The following is a 26,044-nucleotide window of genomic DNA, read 5'->3' as shown; positions in this document are numbered from 1 at the left end:
GCTACCGAATCTGTTTAACGGTTGTTGTATGTATGAATTCCAAATGCAATACGACCCAAGAAAAAGTCCTTATTGTGTTTGCTAAAGACTATAATGTCCAACAAGATATACCTAGCACACTAGGAATGAGACATTTCTTTAAAGTTTCAAGTTTTGCTATATCGTATAATGTGGGGTTGTCTGTTTATTTTGTTTTACAAATAAAAAGGGTTTAGCATCATGTTTTTTTGGTTTATCAGAAATTGTGCTAAGGTGGAGGCTATTATTATTTAAAAATATAACTTTTTCAAGAATGAATATAATCTAAACATGAATTCGTGAAGCACCAAAAAAGCTTATAAATTGTATTGCCTTTTCATATGTGACATTTATTCTTCACTTTCTTATTTAACAAATGTAGACGCAATTTGATCAACAATGATGTCATGTAGGCTACGAATGTCTCATTATGCTCTTTAATAATAAAGGTAGAATTAATTAGGGAAATGCTGATCTAATTTAGAGTTGCTTAACGGGTCCGGTTTGCTGGTTGGCAATCTGGAATGAACACAAGTTCAACATGAACAAAACATAGACTTGAAAATCATGTCACTTGTGAACGAACTTAAACATGACACCATTTTATCCAAACAAAAATTTGTTTAATATTTTAAAATTTTAAGTATTGATAATTTTATTTTTTTTCCCAACTATTGCGTTTAAAATATGGCAATTCAAAATTAAAATTTTGTTAAAAAATACTCATATAGTTTAAGTTTGTACATCAAAATTTTAAAATAAGTAATAAATAATAGGTAAACCCATGTACCCGTAGAGTTGACGCGAAAAGGACGCTGTTAGCTAAACATATTTATGGTTTGACCCAAAACTGACCCAACCCATCGTGTCATTTGAAGGAATTTTACGTTCGACATACCAAAATATTATAACACACAATTAATTAAATTTATATATTCAAAACAATACTAAAAAATATTACCATTTAAAAAAAGGATTTATTTCATATATATATACCCTTACAAATATCTTAAATATCATATATATCAAAGTAAAACTTAAAATATCATATATATACCCTTACAAAGTAACTAAAATATCATACATGTCCTTATAAACTCAATAAAAGTATTATATATATATATATATAATAATTTAATGAAAATACCATTTTACCGTTACTTTTCAAAAAAATTAACTTTTACATATGCTCATTTTTTAACGAATAGACCATTTTACCCCTTTTTATTACATAATTTGTTTACACCATATGTTATTATTTTAATTATAGTCGTCGTTTCTCACATTTAACGACAACCATATCGTCTCTCATAACTTCTTCAATATTGCAAACCATTCGAAGATTTATCGGATCGAATGGTCTACATTGTAAAACCTTTTATCGCATCTAATTAAACTAGAGTAATATGGTTAACTTTGTAAAGGCATATACGATATTTTTAGTTTTTGCATGAGTATATATGTTATTTTTGATATTTATAACGGTATATATAAAAATGCCCCTAAAAAGAACTAAATAAACCCGCGTAATATGCGGGCTAAAAACTAGTCTAATATATATAGATATAGATGCGAGCCGTGTGAGGCTTTTTCAGTTGATATATGTTTTCCATATCCACAAGAAATATGTATTTGAGGCCATTCCTAGTTCCCTCCATCATAATCTTCTTCTTCTTCTTCTTCTTCTTCTTCTAATGTCCACATTAAAACTGTCTCACTCTCCACAAATTCACCACCAACAACCACGAAAACCCATTCACAAACCCCACAATATAATCTTGACCTCCAATTCACGCTCATGGGTCGAGCAACTTCGATCCTACACCCGTTCCAACAGCTTCCACGAAGCCATTTCCCTCTACATGGACATGACAGCCTCCGGTCACCACCCGGACAATTTCGCTTTACCCGCGGTTTTAAAAGCAACAACCGAAACCCACAACCTGAATCTGGGTCAGCAGATTCATGGAGCTGTCATTAAACATGGGTATGATCACTCCTCGGTGACGGTTGCGAATACGGTGATGAATTCGTACGGGAGATGTGGCTCTCCTGATGATGCACTCAAGGTGTTTGATCAAATGCCTCAAAGAGATAAAGTTTCATGGAACACTTTAATTGCTTTGTTATGCCGGTTGGAGGAATGGGAGCTTGCGTTGGATATGTTTAGGCGAATGCAGTTTGATCGAGTTGAACCGAATTCGTTCACGCGTTGCGGTTGCTTGCTCGAATCTGGAAACTCGCCGCTGTGTCATGCTAGGAAAGCAAGTTCATGCCTACGCGTTGAAAACTGGTGAAAGTATGAGTTTTACGGATAATTCTTTGATGTGCATGTATGCGAGACTCGGAAGGGTTAAGGATTCTGTTTCGATATTTGAAATCTTTAGTTGTAAAAACTTGGTTTCTTGGAACACCATGATAAGCTCGTTGTCGCAGAAAGATAACTTTGAGGATGCAATGGCGGTGTTTCTGGTGATGATTCGTGAAGGGATGAAGCCCGATGGAGTTACACTTTCAAGCGTGCTTCCCGCTTGCTCTCATTTGGAGTTGCTTAACAATGGGAAGGAGATTCACGCTTACACATTAAGAAACACGCATTTGATAGAAAACTCATACGTGTGTAGCGCGTTAGTTGATATGTATTGTAACTGTAGAGAGGTTACGAGTGGCTTTAGGGTATTTTATAGGCTTGTGAATCGAAGTCTTGCAAATTGGAATGCAATGCTTGCTGGTTACATGCAAAACGGATTTTACAAAGAAGCATTGGTTGTTTTTCTTGAAATGATTGAGTTTTCGGGTCTTTTTCCAAATCCTACAACTATGGCGAGTGTAATTCCTGCTTCTACGCACTGTGAAGCGTTTCTTGATAAAGAAGGCGTGCACGGTTATGTTGTGAAATTAGGATTTTCAGAAGACGAGTATGTGCAAAATGCATTGATGGATTTGTATTCTAGAATGGGAAAAGTTGATGTTTCAAGAAACATATTTGATAGTATGAAGGTTAAAGATACGGTTTCGTGGAATACGATGATTACCGGATATGTGGTTTGCAGGTGTCACGAACACGCATTGGATCTGCTGCATAAAATGACGCAAAGAGATGAAACAAACGCGTGTAAACCGAATTCGATAACATTAATGACAGTTCTTCCAGGATGTGCAGCATTAGCAGCTTTAGCTAAGGGGAAAGAGATCCATGGTTATGCTGTTAGACACCTGTTGGCATATGATGTGGCAGTAGGAAGTGCATTAACAGACATGTATGCAAAATGTGGCTGTTTGAACTTCGCACGTCACGTTTTTGATAATATGCCCGTGAGGAATGTGATTACTTGGAATGTTATGTTCATGGCTTACGGAATGCACGGGCGAGGAGATCTCGCCATATCACTGTTTGACCACATGGTGGATGAAGTCAAACCAAGCGAGGTCACGTTTATTTCACTTTTTGCGGCATGTAGCCACTCAGGAATGGTAACCGAGGGTTAAAGTTTGTTCGACAGAATGAAAGACGAGTTTGGTGTTAACCCGACTGAGGATCACTACGGGTGTGTGGTTGACTTACTTGGTTGAGCAACCGAAGCTTATGACCTCATAAACAACATGCCTTCACAGTTTAACAAAGTGGGTGCTTATAGTAGCTTATTTGGCGCGTGTTGGATTCACCAAGACGTTGAACTTGGTGAGATTGCAGCCCGTTATCTGTTTGAAACCGAGCCAGATGTTGAAGCCATTATGTGCTTCTTTCAAACATCTACTCAGCTGTTGGATTATGGGAAAAGGAAAATGAAACAAGGAAAATTATGATCAGAAACGGGGTTAAAAAAGAGCCCGGTTGCAGTTGGATTGAGTTTGATGATGAGGTTCACAAGTTTGTGTCGGGTGATTTTAACCACCCGCAAAGCGAGAAGCTTTACGAGTTTCTTGAAACATTAATGGAAAGGTTGAGACTTGAAGGTTATGTTCCTGATTGTTGGGTCAAAAGTTTGACCCAAATGAGAAGATTTGACCTAATTGAAGAATATTGAAGATTGGAATCTTCTCAACCTCCTCAGAAACTACTAAGTATTGAATCCGGGTACACCTTGGACCTTCGAGTAAGCTTTTACATAGCCGAGTACGAGATTTTGCCTTCCGGGCACGGTTTACTTCAAAGAATCTTCTTAAGTGGATATCCGAGCAAGGTATGCTTTTTGGTGATTTCCGAGTAAGGTTCATCTATTTGGCATATCCGAGTAAGGTTCACTTTGTCAAGCAAGGTTGTTCTTCAAGACCAAGTATTTTACTCTTCCGAGTAAGGTACGGTCAACCAAGTCCAAGAAGCCAAGTAATTGGAAGACCGGGCAAGGTATTATTTAATAATTATGGTCCGAGTATACTTGATGAGTTGATGGAATATCTCTAAGTTATATCGAGTAAGGTTCTGCTCGAGTAAGGTATGTACTCCCGTACGCCTTATCAAATAAGTTATTCAACTAACAAAGAGCCGAACAGGATCATAGAAGAACAAGGTTGCTCGTGAGGAGTTGTCGAGCAAAGTTTGATAAGTCCAAGAAGATTGAAGTCTACTCGGTGAATATTTTACTTGGTAAAATATTCTCTAAGTAAAGTCTACCCGGAAACTGATTCCGAGTACACTTCTATGTTTACCAAGTCTGAAGGAAGGCCGAGTACACTGCGTACTCGGAAACTGAAGTTTAATGAAAAGCTTACCCGGAAGACTTGTTTTACACTTAGTATATTTTTGAATATGTAAATTGAGTATGTACTATCGGATAGGGTTTCTTGAAGGAATGACAGCCTGTCTTAGGTTGGCAGGGCTATAAATAGAATAATTAGGGCACGCCGCCAGACACGAGATAGACAGAATATACGAGTGGATAAGACCGACACATTAATTAAGAGAATATTGTGTGTGTGACGGCTGTCCTAGGATTCCTCCTAAACCCTAAATCGATTATCCTTTTGTATGATTAACGTTATATAAATGGAAATCTTTTGAGTGAATCCTTCGTGTGTCCTCGTATTTTGAATATTCATTGCAACCGTATGTTTGTTATTGATTCCGCCTTTAACAAACGCTCATTTTTCTAAACTTAGTAACCCGTCATTAACTCTCTTGTCAACACGATTAATTTTGTGTGAGTTATGACATGATTGATTAAGATCCGATTCTAAGCGCGACCTGACAAGTGGTATCAGAGCTTGTTGCTGCTATTTTTAGAAAGATTGTTGCTGATTAAGTTTTGAAGAAGAATGATGTAAGCAGAGCACTGTTCGATTGATTTGTGACGTCAGAGGCTCTGTTCTTCATTTTTCTTCCAGATCTACAAGTTTTAGGTGTTTTCTTTTCCTTATTTCACTTAAAGCTTTGATTTTTATTGTTGAATCTTGTCCTATTCATATCAGACACCTCAGATCTAAGAATTTATTCTTAGATCTGATTATTTTACTTTATTTTCGATAAAAGCTTAACTTTTGTTTTAAGAAAATGTCTGGATATGAGGAACAAGAGGTGTCTACTAATAAGATACCTAGATTGTATGGTCAGGAGAACTTTACCAAGTGGAAAGTGCTTTTTGAGGCTGCCGTTTGTTATAATGATGTGGATATGTGGAATTCTATCAAGAATGGACCACAAGCTGCAGTTGAAGAAGGTGCTAATGCAAACGCTATTGCTGCTGTTAGAGAGAGAATGAGAAAGGTTGATGACAGGGCATTGGCTATGCTCAAACTTGGTCTGTCTTGGGAAATCCTCACAAAGGTTGCACATCATCAAACTGCTAAGGCAATGTATGATGCAATCCTTGAGATGTATGGAGGGAACACTGAATTGAAGAACATTAAGAAGCAAAGACTGAAGCAACAGTTAGAAAGATTCAAGTATAGAGTTGGTGAAAGGTTGAAGTCAATACTAGAACGTTTTCTGAGTATTGTGAATGAGTTGAGAACAACTGACTATGTAATGACTGACTTTGATTTAAATACAAAGTTGCTCAACTCAATGCCAAAAGAATGGTATACTGCTTGTAAATTCATCCTTCAAAAGCAAAATTTCAATGAATTGAAATTGGATGATGTAGTATGTTTTCTTCAAGCTGCTGAACTTGAAATGATTGAGAATGAAATGATCAAGGAAGATAAACCAAGTTTCAATGTGTCAAATGCTTTAATTGCTCCAATGGGGAATCTTACAACAAAGAATCAACAATAAATTCCCATCATTGAAGAACCAAGTGATCACAACAATGAGACTGCTAGGTCTTTCATTGGAGGTGGTTCAAGCAATCAAAGTGGTCAACAGAGATTTAATGTTCAATTGATTGATGATGATTCAGTTTCTGTGGGAAATGGAAATGCTCAAAGTGCTGGTGCAGGGCATGTTCAAGGAAGTGAGGCATAAGCCCTAATGTCTATGTTCACTGAGTCCTACAATGCATTTGTGGCCAAAAACATGATTCACACAAGTGTACTGCAGGATGATTTGGAACAAATAGATGCTGATGACCTTGAAGACATGGATCTCAAATGGCCAGCTGCAATGTTGGTATTAAGAAGCAAGAGACTGTACAACAGAACTGGTAGATCACTAGTTTCTGGTCCAAATGAGAGAATAGGATTTGATAAGTCCAAGGCTATCTGCTACAACTGTCAACAGCCTGGACACTTTGCAAGAGAGTGCAATTTGCCAAGGAACTTTCAAGTTAATCAGTTCCAACAGCCTAGAAACCAACAACAATACCAGCAGAATGTGCATAGAAACAACAACCAGCAGAACTTCAACAATAACCAAGGATTCAATCCCAACAACAGCAACTTCCATCCAAACAACAACTTCAATCCCAATTTTAATAACCACTATCAGCCTCAGATGAACAACCAGCAGGGAATGAATCAGAATCAAGTATATCAAATGAACAACAATCAGAATCAAGTTGTTCAAATCCCTGCAACTCAAAACATTCCAGCAAACCAAAATCAACCAAGAAATCAAGGCAATGTGGCAGTAACTACTCAGCATGAGGGAAGCTTTGACTGGAGTAACCATGAGGAAGATATAGCAGATGATATCAGAAGAGCTAATGTGGCATTCATGGCCATAGACTCTGCATCTTCATCTAAGGTACATTCTGATCCTAATGCTGATTTACCTAAACTTGTCAATGAATTAAAAGAAAAGATTGGTAAGTTGGAAAGTGAGTGTTTTAAGAAGCAAAGCATTATCAATGCTTATGAGGCAAATGAGATTATTAGTGAGGAAAGAATGAAAAGTTTGGAAGAGGATTGTATGAATAGCTATAGAGCTCAGACAAGATTCACAACAGAAATTAGTGGGTTGAAGAAGATGGTGATTGATGAAAAGGTACTGAATACAAAGCTGCAAACTGAAAATGAATTCCTAAAGAACTTAGTTTCAACTGGAAACATTTGTGGAATTCTGAATAAAGTAAAAGAAGATGAAAAGTACAAGGCTGTTCCACCACCATTCAACAACAACTTTATGCCTAAAGTTGACAAAGAAAAGAGAAGTGCTTATCTACAACAATTCAAAGATGTGTTTCAAGACAAAGAAGATGTTGCAGATTTGTACAAAAATGTTGAGGTGAGTGAAGATGGTGAATTTGTTATGAAGAAAGAAATGAAAGAGGAAAAGTCAATTGGAGTTCAAGTCTCTGAAGATGACTTTGATTCAGATAAATTAGATCAAGATGATCTAAGTGATTTGAGTGATCAAATCACTGAAAAAGAAATTCAAGCTGCTGAAAAAGGAAGAAAATATAAAAGGCCTGAATCTGTTGATCAACTTCCAAAGTATCCTCCAGTTACACATAAAATGAAAAGAATGAATGAGCAATTTAAGAGAGAACATGTTTCGTTTGACATTGTTGAAAAGAAGAATGTGAGTTACAATGCTGTCAGACCTCCAAGCAAAAAGTTTTTGGAGAAGTTAGAAAAGAACAAGAAAAGGAAGGTAGATAAGAAAGAAATGGATATAGAATATTTTACTCCTATTTATCCTATCTTTTCAAGTGTTGAAGACTTTGATGTGGGAGAGGTAGAAACTGTTGAGGAATATGAAAGAAGGAAGTCAAGATATAGAATGAATGAAGATGATCAACCACTGAACTTAAAAAAGGTTGTCTTTGTTAAAGGGAATGTGGAAAGAAATGACATTAGAAAGGCTGAGTTTGTTCCATTCTCAATTGATTTTGACAATCTGAAAAACAAAAAGACAATTGGTGTAAGAGAGCCCAAACCAAGTGAAAGATTCAGGAAACCACAAGAACATGAGATGTTCAAAAGAAAGGTGTGGTGTAGAAAGTGTGATGAATATGGACACCATACTGATTCATGTAATGAGAGAATCAAGTTTAAGCCATTCCATGTCCCAAATGGAACAAAGTTTGGTCAAGACTTTGTTTTGTACAAAGAGAAGTATGCAATGTATTTGGGAAAGGGAAATGTGAATAGAATAGAGGCAAGAGTTGAAGTGAAGGGTGAGACAAAGAAGAAGATGCATATGACTGAAAATGTGAGAAGAAGTAAATCACCTCAGAAGCAAAAGCAGGTGATAAGGGAAAATCAGTCATTGAAATTTACCAAAAATACTCATTCAGTCAAGTCTGATGAGTCACAAGAATCATCAGGCAGTGAGAAATCAAAAAGAAAAGCTGTATATCAAAGAAAGAAACAAGCTGTACTCACTGGTGATGAAAAGTTCTTGTTGAAACATGGATATGAACCACAAGGTTTCACATGGAAACCCAGAACTGGAGCTAAAGTTGAAGCTGTAACTGATGTAAGAGACTTCTCAGAATCTAAGGACTATGTCTTACAAGAAAAGAGAACTGCCTCAGTTGAGCTTGACAATTCAGCTTCACTTGTCAAGACACCAAAAGAGTGTGGGTATGAAACTGACCATTCTGACAACTTGGAGATCACTCATGAAGATCCTGAACCTACTACACTCACTTCCCAAGCTGCCACTAAAATTGACACTGATAAGTTGCAAGTTGAAGAAGCTTGCATCTCATCACCAAACTAATCAAATTTCACTTTGTGCAGGAACAGGCCACTCCATTGAATGATATATGGTATATGGATAGTGGTTGTTCTAGGCACATGACTTGTGACAAGAGGTCACTTGTGAATTATGTAGAGAAGTATGAGGGTCCAGTTGCCTTTGGGAGTGATGAAAATGGAGGAACAATTGTGGGTAAAGGGATATTGACAAATGGGAAGGTGTCTTTTGACAATGTCTTTCATGTTGAGGGACTACAATACAATTTGTTGAGTATATCTCAAATGTGTGATAAGGGTTACAAAGTCAGTTTTGACGATTCTCATTGTTTCATCTTAAAACCTGAGTTTGTGATCCCACCTGACATGATTATGATGATGGCACCAAGAAATGGCAACTTGTATGAGTTGAATATGAAAGATGCTATTTCAAGAGGTGGTGCATGTTTTGTGTCCAAAGCCACTGAAAATGAATCTAAATTGTGGCATAGGAAGTTGTGTCATGTGAACTTAAAGAATATGAATAGACTGGTCAAGGGTGAACATGTGATTAGTTTACCTACAAGAGAATTTAAGTCAGATGATCATTGTGACTCATGTCAGAAGGGAAAACAACACAAGTCTACTCATAAGACAAAGCTCATCAACTCAATTGATCAACCACTTGAGTTACTTCACATGGATCTTTTTGGTCCTGTGAGTGTACCAAGTATTGGAAAGAAAAGATACTGTTTGCTGATCATTGATGACTATTCAATATATACTTGGGTTTATTTCCTAAGTACCAAAGATGAGACTGCTGAGTTGATTAAAGGCTGTGTCACAATGATTGAAAACAAGCTGAATAAGAAAGTGAAGATGCTGAGAAGTGACAATGGTACTGAGTTCAAGAATGGAGTCATGGAAGAATTTTGTGCTATGAAAGGGATACTTCAACAATTTTCAGCTCCAAGAACTCCTGAACAAAATGGTGTTGCAGAAAGGAGAAACAGAACACTAATAGAAGTTGCAAGAACCATGTTGGCTGATGCTAACTTACCTGTCACATTTTGGGCTGAAGCAATCAATACTGCTTGTTATGTTCAGAACAGAGTGCTTGTGAACAAAAGGCATGATAAAACTCCATATGAGATTTTCAACAATAGAAAGCCTTACATCAAGTTCTTCAAGCCCTTTGGCTGCAAATGTTTCTTACTGAACACTAGAGACTATTTGAACAAGTTTCAAACTAAGTCACTAGACTGTTTCTTTGTTGGATATTCTACTCACTCAAAGGCTTACAGAGTTTATGTGAAAGATCACATGAGTGTGATAGAGTCATCTGACATTATTTTTAATGAGAATCAATTCAACACAGTCAGTGGTGCAACATGGCTGTTTGATCATGAAAAATTGATAAAGTTATTCAAGATTTATTCTGAAGACTTTGATGATACATTCTACAAGACCAGTGTACTTGAAGAAAATAAGAAGAAAGAACTGGACTTAGAAGAATTGTGGAAGAAAGTTGCTAGAACAGAAAAAGAATACACTTTTGTGAATAGCTCCACAAACAATGACATTGAACAAGATCAGGAAATGACAAGTCAAGATAGTACTGATGTACAAAATGATCATGTTCATAATGGGAGTGTCACAGGCAACAAAACAAATGATGAAGAAGCTGCAACAACAGCAAGATTCCAAGACTTGTTTCAAAGTTTGAATCTGGGAAACAATGGTGCATCCACTTCAAGACAAACCAATGATGAAGCACCAGAGTTTCATGATGCAGAAGCTGATTTGATCATTGAAGAACCTGAAATCAATGAAACAAATCTTGACATAAATTTGTCTACAAATATGATAATACAAACTCCTACTGTTGAAAAGAATCATCTTGCTGGAAATATCATTGGTGACCTGCATGAAAGAATTCTGAGATAGCTAACATCTGTCTGTACTCTTGCTTTCTATCCCAATTAGAACCAAAGAATATTGCTCAAGCTATAAAAGACAATAGTTGGGTAGAGGCAATGCAAGAGGAATTGGCCCAGTTCAGAGATTTACATGTATGGGATCTTGTAGACAAGCCACATGACAGATATGCAATAGGAACCAAATGGGTGTTCAGAAATAAAAGGGATGAAAGGGGTTTGGTGATTAAGAACAAAGCAAGACTTGTAGCACTGGGATGTCTTCAAAAGGAAGGGATAGACTTTGAGGAAGTGTTTGCACCAGTTGCAAGACTGGAAGCCATAAGGATTTTTCTTGCATATGCTGCCTCAAAGAACATTAAATTATTCCAGCTTGATGTCAAATCTGCATTCCTTAATGGAAAGATTGATGAAGAAGTGTATGTGACTCAACCACCAGGCTTTGAGGATCCCATGTATCCAAACAGGGTGTATAAGCTAAACAAAGCCCTTTATGGTTTACATCAGGCTCCTAGAGCATGGTATGATGAGTTATCAACTCATTTACTTGAAAATGGCTTCACAAGGGGAGCCATAGACAAGACACTCTTCTACAAAAGACAAGGGTCAGATTTGCTGCTTGTACAAGTCTATGTTGATGATATCATCTTTGGATCTACAAATGAAAATATGTGTTTGGAGTTTGAAGAGGTGATGAAGTCCAAATACAGCATGAGTTCCATGGGTGAAATGAATTTCTTTCTGGGACTACAAGTTCAACAAAAGGATGAAGGAATCTTCATTCACCAAGCTAAGTATGTGCAGGACATTCTAAATAAGTTCAACTGTCATGATTACAAGGCTGCTTCAACTCCAATGGACACCAAAGAAAAGATGATAGCTGATGAAAAGGGGGAGCCAGTTGATGAACATGAATACAGAGCCAAGATTGGATCACTGATGTATCTGACTGCAACAAGACCAGATATCATGTTTGCTGTGTGTGTATGTGCTAGGTTCCAATCAAATCCAAAAGTCTCCCACATGAATGCTGTGAAAAGAATATTCAGATATTTGAAGGGAAGATCAGACTTAGGGATTTGGTATCCAAAGAACCAATCCTTTGATCTGATTGCATACACAGACAGTGATTATGATGGATGCAATATGAGTAGAAAGTCAACATCAGGGGGATGCCAGTTTTTAGGTGAAAGGCTAGTGTCATGGCAATGCAAGAAACTGACAACAGTGTCAATCTCCACTGCAGAAGCTGAATATGTTGCTGCATCTGCCTGCTATGCACAAGTTCTCTGGATTCAGAATCAGATGCTGGACTATGGTTTGAACTTTCTAAACACCCCTATTCTGATTGATAATACAGCTGCATATTTTACTGTTAAGAATCCTGTGCAACATTCTAAGACTAAGCATATTGAAATCAGACATCACTTCATCAGAGATTGTAGCGAAAAGGGTTTGATTGAAATGCAAAGAGTTAATACAAGTGATAATCTGGCTGACCTATTCACCAAACACTTGATAGAACCAGGTTCAACTTTCTGTTGAAAGCCCTGGGGATGATCAACTCTGATGAAATCTGATTAAGGATGTGTGCTTAGTTATGTACCTCTATGAGCTACTTGAATATTTTAAAAGAGGTCACACATGTTGAATATGTTGCTGAATATGTTGCTGAATATGTTGTTTAATATGTTTTGATTATGTCACTGCTCTGATGTTAACTGATAGGTACTTGAGTGACTACTTGTGCAATTTGGTTGATTTTGATGATAATACTTGACTATCTTGTTAACTGATCTGATGTTATGATAAGTAATTAGATCTGTTTAGGTGAGATTAATTGCTTATATAATGTCATGAGTAATCACATGTTTATGATTACTTGAATATGATCCTAATCTGATCTTCTGAAGTTGTTAAGGTAGAATAGACATTGAATGAGATTACAGTCTGTTTTTTCTTAATGATGATAGAATGATTAAGATTTGAGTATGAGATGCAACTGTTTGTGTCAAAATGTATTTTATGTCAAAATTATGTGATTCAATGAAATTTTTAATGAATTTTGCATAAATACTAGATTTTGGTCAAAACATGAGCAAGTTGATTAATGGTGAAGAGATATGATAAGATTATTCAGTTCAAGTTTTTAAGAAGCTTAAAAGAAGGATTTTTAAAGGGAAAGATCTCAAACAGTTGTTTTTGCTGAAAATTATGTTATTTGCCCAGTTGAAAGGACATGCACTTGTGTATGTTTGGTCCTTAAATCTCTATAGATTCAAAGGATAGCCATTGACCTGAAAACTGAATGCATTTGGGGCAATTATGACTTGTTTCTTATTCCTTCACTTAAAACTATGTCAATAACTCTGACTTTGACAGGACATATATTCACATGTATGTTTGGTCCTGTTGATCACTTTTAGTCAATACAGGATAGCCATTAACCTGACAATGAAGAGGTATTGGGGTGATTGAATATTAAACTGTATATATAGGAAATGATAGTACATTGACTACTTAGCTGATCATATGGAATTAATAGGCTAAAAAGGCCTTAGTATAGTCATTAACATGTATGGTTACTTTCCCATGATGATGTAAAATCTAAGGTGATATAAACATAATGAATATGCTAATCTTTATGTGGAGATGCATAGTTGTTTTGCATGTCTCAAGATAGATCTCTCCGAATGATATGGCAGAAAAGTGATTACCCAGTCATACACAAGCCTGTTGTTATTTGATCAACCAAAATGAAACATTTTTTTAAATATGACAAAGAACATGCTTTAAGAAAATTTGAGAAAATATCAAAAAAAAAACAAGGGGAAGAATGAATAAATCAACCAAAAGTTGATAAATGTTTTAAATATTTTATCAAACAAGAGGGTTACAACAAGAACTACAAAGATGTTGGCAAAATCTGTCTCATCTTGAATGAAAGGTATGTTGCTAACTGTAAGTCCAACGTTCAACCTCTATACATGTTTGAATATAAAAAGTCCAAAAAATACAATAAGTTCTGTCATAAGAAACTATTTTTGACCAAATACAGGAGGTTGGAGTCAAATTGGGGTGATCTGGGGAAAGCCAAATAAGCTTTGAGAAGAGATATGAGGCATCATAGCACAGTGTTGACCATTATTGCATTATGCTCAAATTGAACCTTAATCATATCACTAAAGAGATGAAAATCATGCTAAGTTTATACCTGCTGTTAACCTATCTAAGTTGTCATAATAATGCTGAGAGTGAAGTAATGAAATAGCTACTTAGTCAATATGATCCCATTCCTGAGATCTTTTCAGTTTATAAAAGAAATTGTTTTGAAATGAAGTATAACTGAAATTTGATCTCTTAATGCACCATTTGCTCTTAAACTATGTTCTGAAATGATACATAACTTAGAAATGTCTTTGAAAAGTGGTTTAAGTCAAAAAGTGTTGCATTTTGCCTAAAATAGGCTGAATATGTAAGTTCGAGTAAGGTTTGATGATTTCTAATCCTTCTCGAGCACAAACTGTTTGAATATGTATTTTCGGGTAAGGTTATTGAATTATAACCTTTCCGAGTACAGAACAGTTGATTATGTGTGAATATGTTGTTTCGGGTAAGGTTTGACAACTTTCAACCTTTCTGAGTAAGCTTAGTCATTTTTGACTAACATTATGATTTTTGGGCATGCTTTGAAATGTTTGCACTATTGCACTCACTTTCCGAGCAAGCTTGAAGTCTTGAGATGATTATGTGTTGAAATAGCTAACTGTTAACAAGAAATTCTTGTTTCGAGTAAGCTATGCATGTTATATGTTAGCTTCGAGTAAGCTATGCATGTAATATGCTGATTGTGTTGTCAAGCAAACTTTGTGCACTTAAGTGAGTGTACCGAGTAAGCTTTGAGTGAATATGTTGTTAGGAAAGACTTGTTAATCTTTCCGGGCACGCTTAAATGTTACTGTTTAAGTTTGTCATTTTCGGGTATGGTTTGATATGATAAGTTCCCTCGAGCAAGGGCATACCGGATGTCTGAATGTGTTTATCCTAGCTAGCATTATGCTAACTTAGGATTTTCGAGCAAGCTCTATGAAATTTTAGACTATAGCACACGTAAATGTTTGTGTTTAATTTCATGTCGAGCATGCTCTTTGATATGTTTGTATATGATTTCTTTGAAATTACAAGTGTTTTCGGGCAAACTTCGTTTACCGAGCACACTTTATATTTCGGGTACACTTGTGTTCCTTTAATATACTTGGTAATTTTCAAAACCCAACTTTCCGAGTACACTGTCTGCTAGAATTTGGTTTCGAGCACACTTTGTACTATATGAAAGTTATTCGAGTATACATTGCACAAGATTATTGTCTGAGCACACTTTACATTTGAAAGAATGCTCGAGCACAATTTTCATACAAGCATACTTGAATGAATGCATTGATTGAATATGTGAGTTAGTATGATAAAATTGTTTAGACTCATACTTGAATGAATACGTTGTTTGAATATGTTAGTGATTGTGATTTTTAGGGTTCATGCTAGATAAGTTTTAATTTGAATTTGAGAAATTTTTGGAGGATCTTAATTGATTCTTAGTAATAATGTTTATTTGATAACTATATTTGATTATTTGTCATGCGATTTATTTCTCAAGAAATCAAGTATTTTTGGTAAGCTTTCTTCGTTATATCTTAAACTTTAAATTAATTTACTTGATCGAGCAAGGTTTAAATAGAGAAGTATTCGGGCAAACTTTATATTCAAAATGAATATTTTTCGAGTAAAGTTTGACCGAGTAAGGTTTGTTAGTGGAAGAGGACCGAGTAGACTTTGGATTAATTAATTTTTCGAGTAAGGTCTTATGATTTTAAATGAGATTAAATGTTTTTAATATATCAAGTGGATAATGTTACTGGTTGACAGCTAGTAATTCACAAGAAGACAAAAAGCATTTAAAACCCACTTTCAAAATGTATAAAAGAGGGACTTAGGCAAATTTCTTCTACATTATTTCCCTCTATCTCTCTCCTTCCACTGCAAATCTCTCTTACTAAGAAAATTAACCGACTTATCGAATTCAAGATTAATCAAAACCCTAATTTTTATCAACCACTTATTTCCGACTCGGTAAGCATGCAATTTTATGTTTTCCGATCACGATTAGATTGTGATTGTGACTTGATTATGTATTCGAGTACTAACACTCTGTTTATGTGTTTAGGTTATTAATTTGTCGAAGAACAGGTTCTTGAAGATTTTTATCTTTCTTCTTCATTTTTATAACTTGAAATTGTCTAAAGTTTTAAACTTTAGGTCTAATTTCACTTTGAATATGTTTGTTTATGTTTTACAGATATGGCAGACAACGAGCCGAAGTATGTGTTTGAGCCAAAGCACAATATGTGCGCACTACTTCAAGTAACACCAGAGAATGAACCGATGGCTCGAATGATCCTATGGATGGCACGGTCAAACATTAGCTTTGCACTAACTGAATGCCCGATTATCTACAGAAATCACTCTTTGGATTTCTGGAGATCAGCAGAGCTTGTTGAAGACGGTAATGAAAGACGAATCGAGGCGACCGTGGCCAGACAAGAGATTCAGATTACTGAAAGGATGATAAGAAGGTGTTTAAGACTGAATGACGATGATCACAATCACATCAGCTTCGATACAAAGCATCTGTTAAAGATTTTCAGAGAAACAATGGGGTATCAAGGAAATGTTCATGAGGGACAGTTTCAGAAGGGTTTATTTCCGATGCTGTACAGATTTCTGATTCACCACATTATTGTAACGATTCCGACTAAACCAGGTATACCCTAACCGGTAGACCATCGTTACGTCATATTTAATGTCTGGTACATGAATTACCACAGTAATTATACGAGGATACATGGTTCACTGTATTGATTGTACGTGAATATATAATTCATCGTATTGAATATGCGATCAATCGATCGATAGTTATTGAAACCCGAACGAATCGAGGGTTCAATTATAGACGATATCTATAATATTTAGTGATTCTACGAAGCATTAACGCTTCGGGATAAGTAAAGTACGGCACAAAAAAAGAATTTTCGATTTAATGGTACGTCGGTACGTTAAACGAAACCTTTAATACCAAACCGAGCAAGAGACAATCGATCAAGCCGAAAAAGATGCGCAATTATTAATAACATGGTATTTTAAGTTAATGGAAGTCATGGTTTAAGTTTTTTAAAGTGGTTTTATATAAATTTCATTTTTAGCCGAAAAACGACCGTTTTAGCCTCGTTTTAAGCCGAATTAGACATTTAACAGAAAAACGAACTGAACCAGATTATCCAAAACATTATCCGGATTACGGGAATCCAATTGTGTGGCTAGGAATGGAGAAGTGGGTCCCACCCCACCCCCCATGAGTTCCGATCGGACCTTCCCATTAACCCCATTCCTTTTTCTTTTTTTTTTTACACAACAATTCAACAAGTTCTTCAATCCTCTCAACTTCATGATCCAAAACCGAGATTTTTAGCAAGAAAACCGAGGTAAAAATCGAGTTATGTACGTGTTCATCTTCGTTTCTTGAGTTTGTTTGCAAGAAAATGAGGTTTCAAAGATGAAAACCGATTCTTGCATGATCAAGTGATGTATACGGGTTATACAAGGGATCTTGGTCCAAGAAAGGAGTTAAACAAACCAAGAACGAATTTTTACGGTTTAAATCTTTGTTGGAGAATTCTAAGTGGGCTTTTCGGTTAAACGAGTTCTAGGGTTTTCTAGCTCGGTTTTAGTGAAAATGGCATGTAAAAGAAGATTTTGGTTCTGGAAAAATTACAGGGGACTATGTGGATGGCAGGGGACATCCAGGAAAAATTTGGGATATTTCTAAGGTCATTTGGTATTTACGACATATTTAGTGTTTAAATGGTGTTTAAAAATAGATAAATAAATTTTAAATATAAAAATTAATTCTGGAAATATTTTTATAAAATTCCCCACTGTCAATAAGTGATTTGTATAAAATTTCAAGATCCGAGACTAAACGGATAATTATTTGTGCTAAAAAGAAAATAAAAACAAACTTTTAAAGCTTAAAACGCGTAAACCGGTAAAGTTCGCTTAAACGAACTGACTGGTGTATAAAAACCCTAAAAATGAACTATTTTCATATAATAGAGTTAAACAAGTAAAAATGAATCATCCGAAAATAATTCGGATGATTTGGGTATTTTTTTAACCGATTTAACAGTTTCCGGTACGCCAAAGACGGAAACGGGTCCCGCGGCCAAACGGGGCGTCTAAACCGAGCTCTAGTTTCATAACTTTAACTAAATTATCAGTCAACAACTATTTTCGGGTCGTGTGTGACCAAACTCATTTTTGGAACGTAAAAACGGATAACCGTGCTAGGCACGCAAAACGGGAAAAACGACTAATAATAATTTTGACCATTGAACTCTAAACGATATCACAATCTGAGTCCGGAGAAGTGTTTCTGGGTTAACATTGCCCCCGGAATGGGTACAGTACTGGGTTAACAGTGTCCCCAGATGTCCCTAGATGTGTTTCTGGGTTAACATTGCCCCCGGAATGAGTACAGTATTGGGTTAACAGTGTCCCCAGATGTCCCTAGATGTGTTTCTGGGTTAACATTGCCCCCAGAATGTGTACAGTGCTGGGTTAACAGCGTCCCCAGATGTACCAGTTAACTTGGTTAAAGTTATATTAATAATGAGTGTATAGTAACGATCGTAGGGATCATATTACAGATTGGACGTGTTAACTGATAATGATTGTTGTTACCTGCTTGCATGTGCCAAGGTGAGTTTCACGAGCCCCTTTTTCTGATTTGTTTTCAAATATTTTCCCGGGACGGAAGCATGTTACTACTGAAATGTTTAAGTACATACTGAACGCATGGATTTTCGTGGATTTATATATATTTTATTGTACGGGAATCGTACGGAAATGTACTAAGATGGTAATTGTCTGAGTTGCTAACATTCTAAGGCCCCGGAACACGAGTGATTAACTGAAAGCCGGTAGAGTGTGGATAGTACTATTGGTCTGACAAACCCAACTGGTCCGGCATGGATTTGCTGATGTTTCCCAGCCAGGTGCACATGTCTATTTTATTGTTGATATATATTTTGCTATGTAATGTTAGACATAGCGGTTTGGGGCAGGTCCGTGGGCGGGGGATATGCCACGGGGGTTGTGTGTGATAGTCAGAGGTTTCACTTGTGGGCTCAGCATAATTACATCGATAATATTATATTTTGATAATGATTTATCATGGTTTACTCGAATTGTGAAACTCACCAACTATTCGTAGTTGACCCGTTTTCTCACATGCTTTTCAGGTACAATTAAGATGAAGTGATTGCTTACATGCTAAGTGCTTGATGTGTGTAAGATTTGCGTGTGGGATGTTAGGATATATTATAATAAATAGAATTATGTATCGTATGGTATGATGTGTGTATCACCTAAACGGTAATGAAATACGAGATAATGTAATTTGAAGTATATTAATGTATTCAGTTTTCTTTATAAACAATGTGGTTGATATCAGAGGTGTCTGTTGCATCCCGTTTACGTTTCCGCTGCGGTTTCGGGGTGTTAAAATTATTCATGGATTTGCTCCAAGAAAGGGATCATGGACTCTGATGAGCCTTGATCTAGCAAATGCCACCGTTGGTACAATTTTTGATCTGCCATTTAATTTTTCCAAGATGATTTTTGATGGGCTAGTGGGGAATCTGAAGAAACCAGAAAGCAAAAGATTTTTACAGTACCCGAGATTCCTGCAGATCATATTTAATAGCACACTGCATGATTTACCAACAATTGGAACCACCCACAAACTGCAAGATCCCGATGCATACAAGAGAATAAAGAATCCTGGTGTTTCTAACAATTTTGATGCAAGTATTCCATTGGAAATTCTGCCATGGTTGTTAAACCATGATTTGGCTGTTATGCCTGTACCTGAGCTGAGCTCAGAGGAGGAAGAAGGGAGTGATAATGAGAGTGCTGGAGGAGACTCTGATGATGATGAAGATGGAAATGATTGGGGAGATGGTCTGGATATGGAGATTATAGCACAAGTACAGGGGAGCAACATGAAGAACTTGAACAACCTATCCCTACACTACCACAATCACCACCACATACTTCACCACATCAAACACTACCTCAATCTTTCAACTTAGAACAACCAGAAACCTCCACACAACACACACAATCCCCATCCATCACTAAACAACCCACTTATGAACCATTACCTACAACCCCACCCTCAAGCCAACAAGAAAACACACTTCAAAGAAATATTGAACTAATGTTGGAGAATGATGAGCTAAAGAGGAGAGTTGAGGAGGTTAGGGATGAAAATGCTGAGTTGAGTAGAAAGAATGAAGAGCTGACAAATGAAAATGAATTATTGTTGAAAAAGCTAGCTGAGGCTGAACGGATGATTCAAACCCTGGTGCAGGAGGTTGAGAAGACCTCAGCTGCCCCAAAACAGGGGGAGAATATGGATCAAGAGACTGATGCTGAAAGTGCTGAAAATATTGATGGTTTGATGAGGATCATGAATGAATATGATGAAAGTGATGAATCTGTAATGAATGTGAATGATGATGTTGAGAATGTGCTGACAGAAGAGTTGACTGAGATTATTGATGAAGAACTGACTGTTGAGAATGTGAATGTGAATGCTGCTACTGAGGAACTAGAATACACTGAGCCAATTGATGATCAAGAAGCTAGTTCCAAGAGGGTAGAGCATGACTCTGAATTGGAAGACTTATTCAAAGAGATAGATGAATTTGAAAGTGATGAACAAGAGGATGAAGAACAGGCGATGAGAAGAAAAGAAAAGGGTAAAATGATAGCTACAGAGGATGAACCTGTTGTATATGTTGAGAAAGATGTATCCTTTGTTGATACTGCTGCTGTTGCTGCTCTTGCTGAGAGAGAAAGACTGATTAAAGACTCAATGGAAAGGGAAGCAATTGCCCTTTCCTTGACTGAAGAAGAGTTGGCACAACAGGACCTATTGATCAATGAAGCCAATGTAGCAAAAGAGATATTCCAAGATGTGGCAGATCAAGAGGTTATTGAAATACTGGTGAATATGAACAAAACTCAAGAGGTTGATGACTCTTTGAGAAAGGTGGTTAACAAGTTTCAAGAGCAACAAGAGCAGACTGCTGAACCATCAACCAATCTCCACACTGACATGATTATACCTGAAGAGATTGGGGAGTCAATTGCATCTGAAGCTGCTAAGAAATGGGTTGATCAAGTAAAAGAAGACATGAAAAAGAACCCTGCTAGTAACTGGGGAGAAAGAAGATATGAAAAGACCTATCAAAGAAGAAAGAAATCTGCTGAACAGACTGTTGATGAACCAATCAGGGCAATCCCCTTGAAAACACTGAAACCAGGAGAAAAATTACTAGGGGTTCCTGATGTTGATATCCCTGAGGTTGAGGTTCATGATATTGATATTGCTGAACCGGAGCATCCTGCCTCTGATGAACCAAAGATAGATGCCATGAATGATCTATCAGATGATGGGGAGGATGACTCTGAGGAGTCTGATGGAAAGGGTGATGATCACCCTGATCAAGGAGGTGAGAAAGTTGACACAAGCTCTAATGCTGAGACCCCTCAAGCTGAAATAACTTATATTCAAAGGGGCATAATTGAAATAAATGCAGAGGAAGTCCTAAAGAAGGTTGAGAAAAGAAAGAAAAACACTGAGCACTATAAAATCTTTTTGAAGGTTAGAGGGTATCCTGAAGCTGCTTTAGAAAGATACACTGCTGAACAAATTCAAGATCTTTATAACAATGAAAAAGGGATAGTTGCAGAAAAATTTGTGAAACAAGATGATAAGATTGAATTGGAAGAATTAACCAAAAAGTATGATGGAATGTGTGGTTATCTGATTGAGAAAAGGATAAAGCCTGAGGTTGTGAGAAATTTAAGTAAAGAGGCAGTATTTGACCAGTATTCCAAGATGAAACAGAAAGAGATGAAAAGGGTCTATACTGAGAGCACAATTCAAACTGAACTACCTGATGAGCCTCAAAAGAAGAAAAGAAGAATTCAGACATTAAGAGAAATGGAAAAGGAGCAAGTCAAACCTGTTGAAACTCATATCCCTCAAGATGATGTAAAGCCTGAACAAGAAACTGAACCATTTGTGCCTTGGGAGAATGAGGAAATGATCAGCATCCTAAGAAACATAATGATAAACAAAAGAGGGATGACTGAGGCAGATTTTAATGCTTTGGAGAAAGAGGATCTGAAGACTCTTTTCTATCTGCAGAAGAATGAGTGGGAAAAAGCCTTAAGGGAGGGAGAAAATCCCAGATATTACTCTGATGGCAGATTTGTGCCTGCTGGACTGGCTAGAACTCCGGGAATGATTAAAATGTTAAAAGAACTGGAGTCAGCAGGACATGACATTGTAGAGATTGCAAACCTTCCTACTGAGATGGTGGAGGCAATATATGTGAAGACATTCAACTTGGGACCTCAAAAGCCCAAGAAATCAATTCCATTCAGACCACCAATCCATCAAAGAATGCAAAGAGGAAGAGGACAAGCAGGAAGAGGGGAATCAAGTAGCTCAGTGCAACAAAGAACAAGACCACAGTCTGGTGTGGATCTACCAATAGAGCTTTACTATGATTCAGTTACTGATTCTTTGAAAGTCATAATGGAAAGTAGGCAGTTAAGGGAGATTGTTGTAAGAAGTGATTTCAGAGAATACAAAGAAGAACAACTAAGAAGAATGGAGTCACTTCACTTATATGATTTCAGGGACAGAGACAGATCAGCAGGAAGACAAATGAATGACTTATCTAAGTATCTGCAAGAACAGGCGGCTGATGGCTTCAAATTTTTAAAAGAAAAGAGAAGTTGGAGACTGATCCAACTTCACAAGTCAAAGAGGTCAGAAAAACTGAAGAAAATGGACAGGGCTGAGCTGAACTTCCAGATGAGAGTCCGAGATCAAAATCCTCTGTCCAACATGGAGACTTGTATAAGCTTGGGAAGAAGGATGAGAAGGCCGAATTACACAGTGCAGAAAAATGGTGTCATTACAGAAGTTGAATACAGAGAAGACACTGGCCACTATGTGCTGAGGAATTCAGATGGGAAGGCCTTGACAACAATTAAGAAGGATGCAGATCTGACATGCCTACATAATGATGATCTTGCTGATATAAGAGACTTGGTGATACAAGGACACATTCACTACCAAGTGCTCAATATATTCAGAGAAAGGGCAGCATCTGTGATCCAGCTGAGAAGACAAGCAGCCTACAATGAGAGGAAAAGACAAATGAGATAGAATAGGCTTTGCTTTGTAATGTCTTCGGACAAACCTTTGATTATGTAATTTTTTACTTATGTAATTCAATTATGAAATTTGATGTGTATTTTGCTAAGTGTAAGTAACCATAGAGTGTTTTGGGTCAGCTGAGGTGTTCCAATCTAGGGGGAGATTGTTGGGTCAAAAGTTTGACCCAAATGAGAAGATTTAACCTAATTGAAGAATATTGAAGATTGGAATCTTCTCAACCTCCTCAGAAACTGCTAAGTATTGAATCCGGGTACACCTTGGACCTTCGAGTAAGCTTTTACTTAGCCGAGTACGAGATTTTGCCTTCCGGGCACGGTTTACTTCAAAGAATCTTCTTAAGTGGATATCCGAGCAAGGTATGCTTTTTGGTGATTTCCGAGTAAGGTTCATCTATTTGGCATATCCGAGTAAGGTTCACTTTGTCAAGCAGAGTTGTTCTTCAAGACCAAGTATTTTACTCTTCCGAGTAAGGTATGGTCAACCAAGTCCAAGAAGCCAAGTAATTGGAAGACCGGGCAAGGTATTATTTAATAATTATGGTCCGAGTATACTTGATGAGTTGATGGAATATCTCTAAGTTATATCGAGTAAGGTTCTGCTCGAGTAAGGTATGTACTCCCGAGTACGCCTTATCAAATAAGTTAGTCAACTAACAAAGAGCCGAACAGGATCATAGAAGAACAAGGTTGCTCGTGAGGATTTGTCGAGCAAAGTTTGATAAGTCCAAGAAGATTGAAGTCTACTCGGTGAATATTTTACTTGGTAAAATATTCTCTAAGTATAGTCTACCCGGAAACTGATTCCGAGTACACTTCTATGTTTACCAAGTCTGAAGGAAGGCCGAGTACACTGCGTACTCGGAAACTGAAGTTTAATGAAAAGCTTACCCGGAAGACTTGTTTTACACTTAGTATATTTTTGAATATGTAAATTGAGTATGTACTATCGGATAGGGTTTCTAGAAGGAATGACAGCCTGTCTTAGGTTGGCAGGGCTATAAATAGAATAATTAGGGCACGCCGCCAGACACGAGATAGACAGAATATACGAGTGGATAAGACCGACACATTAATTAAGAGAATATTGTGTGTTTGACGGCTGTCCTAGGATTCCTCCTAAACCCTAAATCGATTATCCTTTTGTATGATTAACGTTATATAAATGGAAATCTTTTGAGTGAATCCTTCGTGTGTCCTCGTATTTTGAATATTCATTGCAACCGTATGTTTGTTATTGATTCCGCCTTTAACAAACGGTCATCTTTCTAAACTTAGTAACCCGTCATTAACTCTCTTGTCAACACGATTAATTTTGTGTGAGTTATGACATGATTGATTAAGATCCGATTCTAAGCACGACCTGACACTGATACATCATGTGTTCTTTATAATGTGAATGAGAAGGAAAAGGAGAGTTTGTTGTGTGGGCACAGTGAGCGGTTGGCTATCGCGTTTGGGTTAATAAACCTGCCACCTGGTGTTCCGGTTAGGGTGGTGAAGAATCTTAGGGTCTGTAATGATTGTCATTCTGCAACTAAGTTTATTTCTAAGGTTGTTGAGAGGGAGATTATTGTTAGGGATGTCAGAAGATTTCATTATTTTAAAGATGGGAAATGCTCTTGTGGGGATTATTGGTGAGATTAGCTAAAATCTTTGTACACTAAGGTACTATAAAAGATTGTAAAGTGTACTTCATTTGTTAGCATTTATTAATCAAATCTAGTCATGATAAATGGCTGATGATAGGTATACTTAATTGTCACTAAAAGATTTGGTTATTTATTATGTAATGAACAAGCCGATTGCATATCAATTTCTGTTCTTATTTATACAAATCTATTTACAAGTTTCTAAGTATTGAGAATTATATGTAATCTTTTACAATTTACGAAAGGGTATTTGGCTAAGTGGTATTTGTTGGTGTAATAGGTGCTCCATTCAAATCCTATAGTAGAAGGGTTAAATGAATTTATGAGTAAAATATTATTTTTTTTAAAAATCTTCTACTATTTATTATATATATTGACTAGAATGTACGTTCTCATTAATTTTAGTTTTTTTTTTAAATACAATAGTTGGTCTTTTATCTAAATGTGTATGTAGGTTTTACACTGCATATGTGGCGATTAATACAATTTAAAAAAAAAAAAACACAACTGAGAAGGAAGATGAAACCAAAGAGTGGAGAAAGATAAACAAATACTTGTTTTTCAATTTTACATCAAAGTGATTAACATTTGTTTTTCAATATACTAGCTGAGTGTCCGCGCAATATAGCGGGGTGTGCACGCAACTTGACATTGAATGTATAGTATGTGTCAGCACATACGTCATCAGATGACAGTGTGCACGTAGCCCGAAATTTGACACGTAACTCATGCAAAGCCAGTTGCCTGTAATCGAAGATTGAACACGCGTAACCGGTCCGGAATGCACGTACTAACATTAAAACATGCTTAACCAACACCACGCGTGTAATTCATAACGATTACCTGTTGGTGCATGTTTTGTAACAGATGATCTTTTGTGTTTGTTAGAATTGAGAGCAACGGTCAAAGGGGAGTCTGTTGGTGCATTTTGTGACCGTCGCTATGCAATTCTGATCAGCGGAAACGAAGTACGAAGTTAGAACAACTTCACCATAGGCGAAGTTATAACAACTTCGCCATAGGCTAAGTTGTAACAACTTCTGCCATAGGCGAAGTTATAAC

At 36.7% G+C, this 26,044-nt stretch overlaps 1 pseudogene; it reads left to right on the top strand.

The window, feature by feature from the left end:
- The first annotated feature begins 1,712 nt into the window (after nt 1–1,712).
- LOC143602832 (pentatricopeptide repeat-containing protein At3g57430, chloroplastic pseudogene) lies at nt 1,713–24,999 on the top strand (annotated as a pseudogene).
- Nucleotides 25,000–26,044: the final 1,045 nt, after the last annotated feature.

The sequence above is a fragment of the Bidens hawaiensis genome, unplaced genomic scaffold, assembly GCF_021521415.1.
Source record: "Bidens hawaiensis isolate Kalapana, Puna unplaced genomic scaffold, B.hawaiensis_p1.1 tig00059907_1, whole genome shotgun sequence".
In the NCBI taxonomy this organism is placed as follows: Eukaryota; Viridiplantae; Streptophyta; class Magnoliopsida; order Asterales; family Asteraceae; genus Bidens; species Bidens hawaiensis.
Note: the sequence above shows the minus strand (reverse complement) of the source record. Positions and strands in the feature narration are given on the sequence as shown.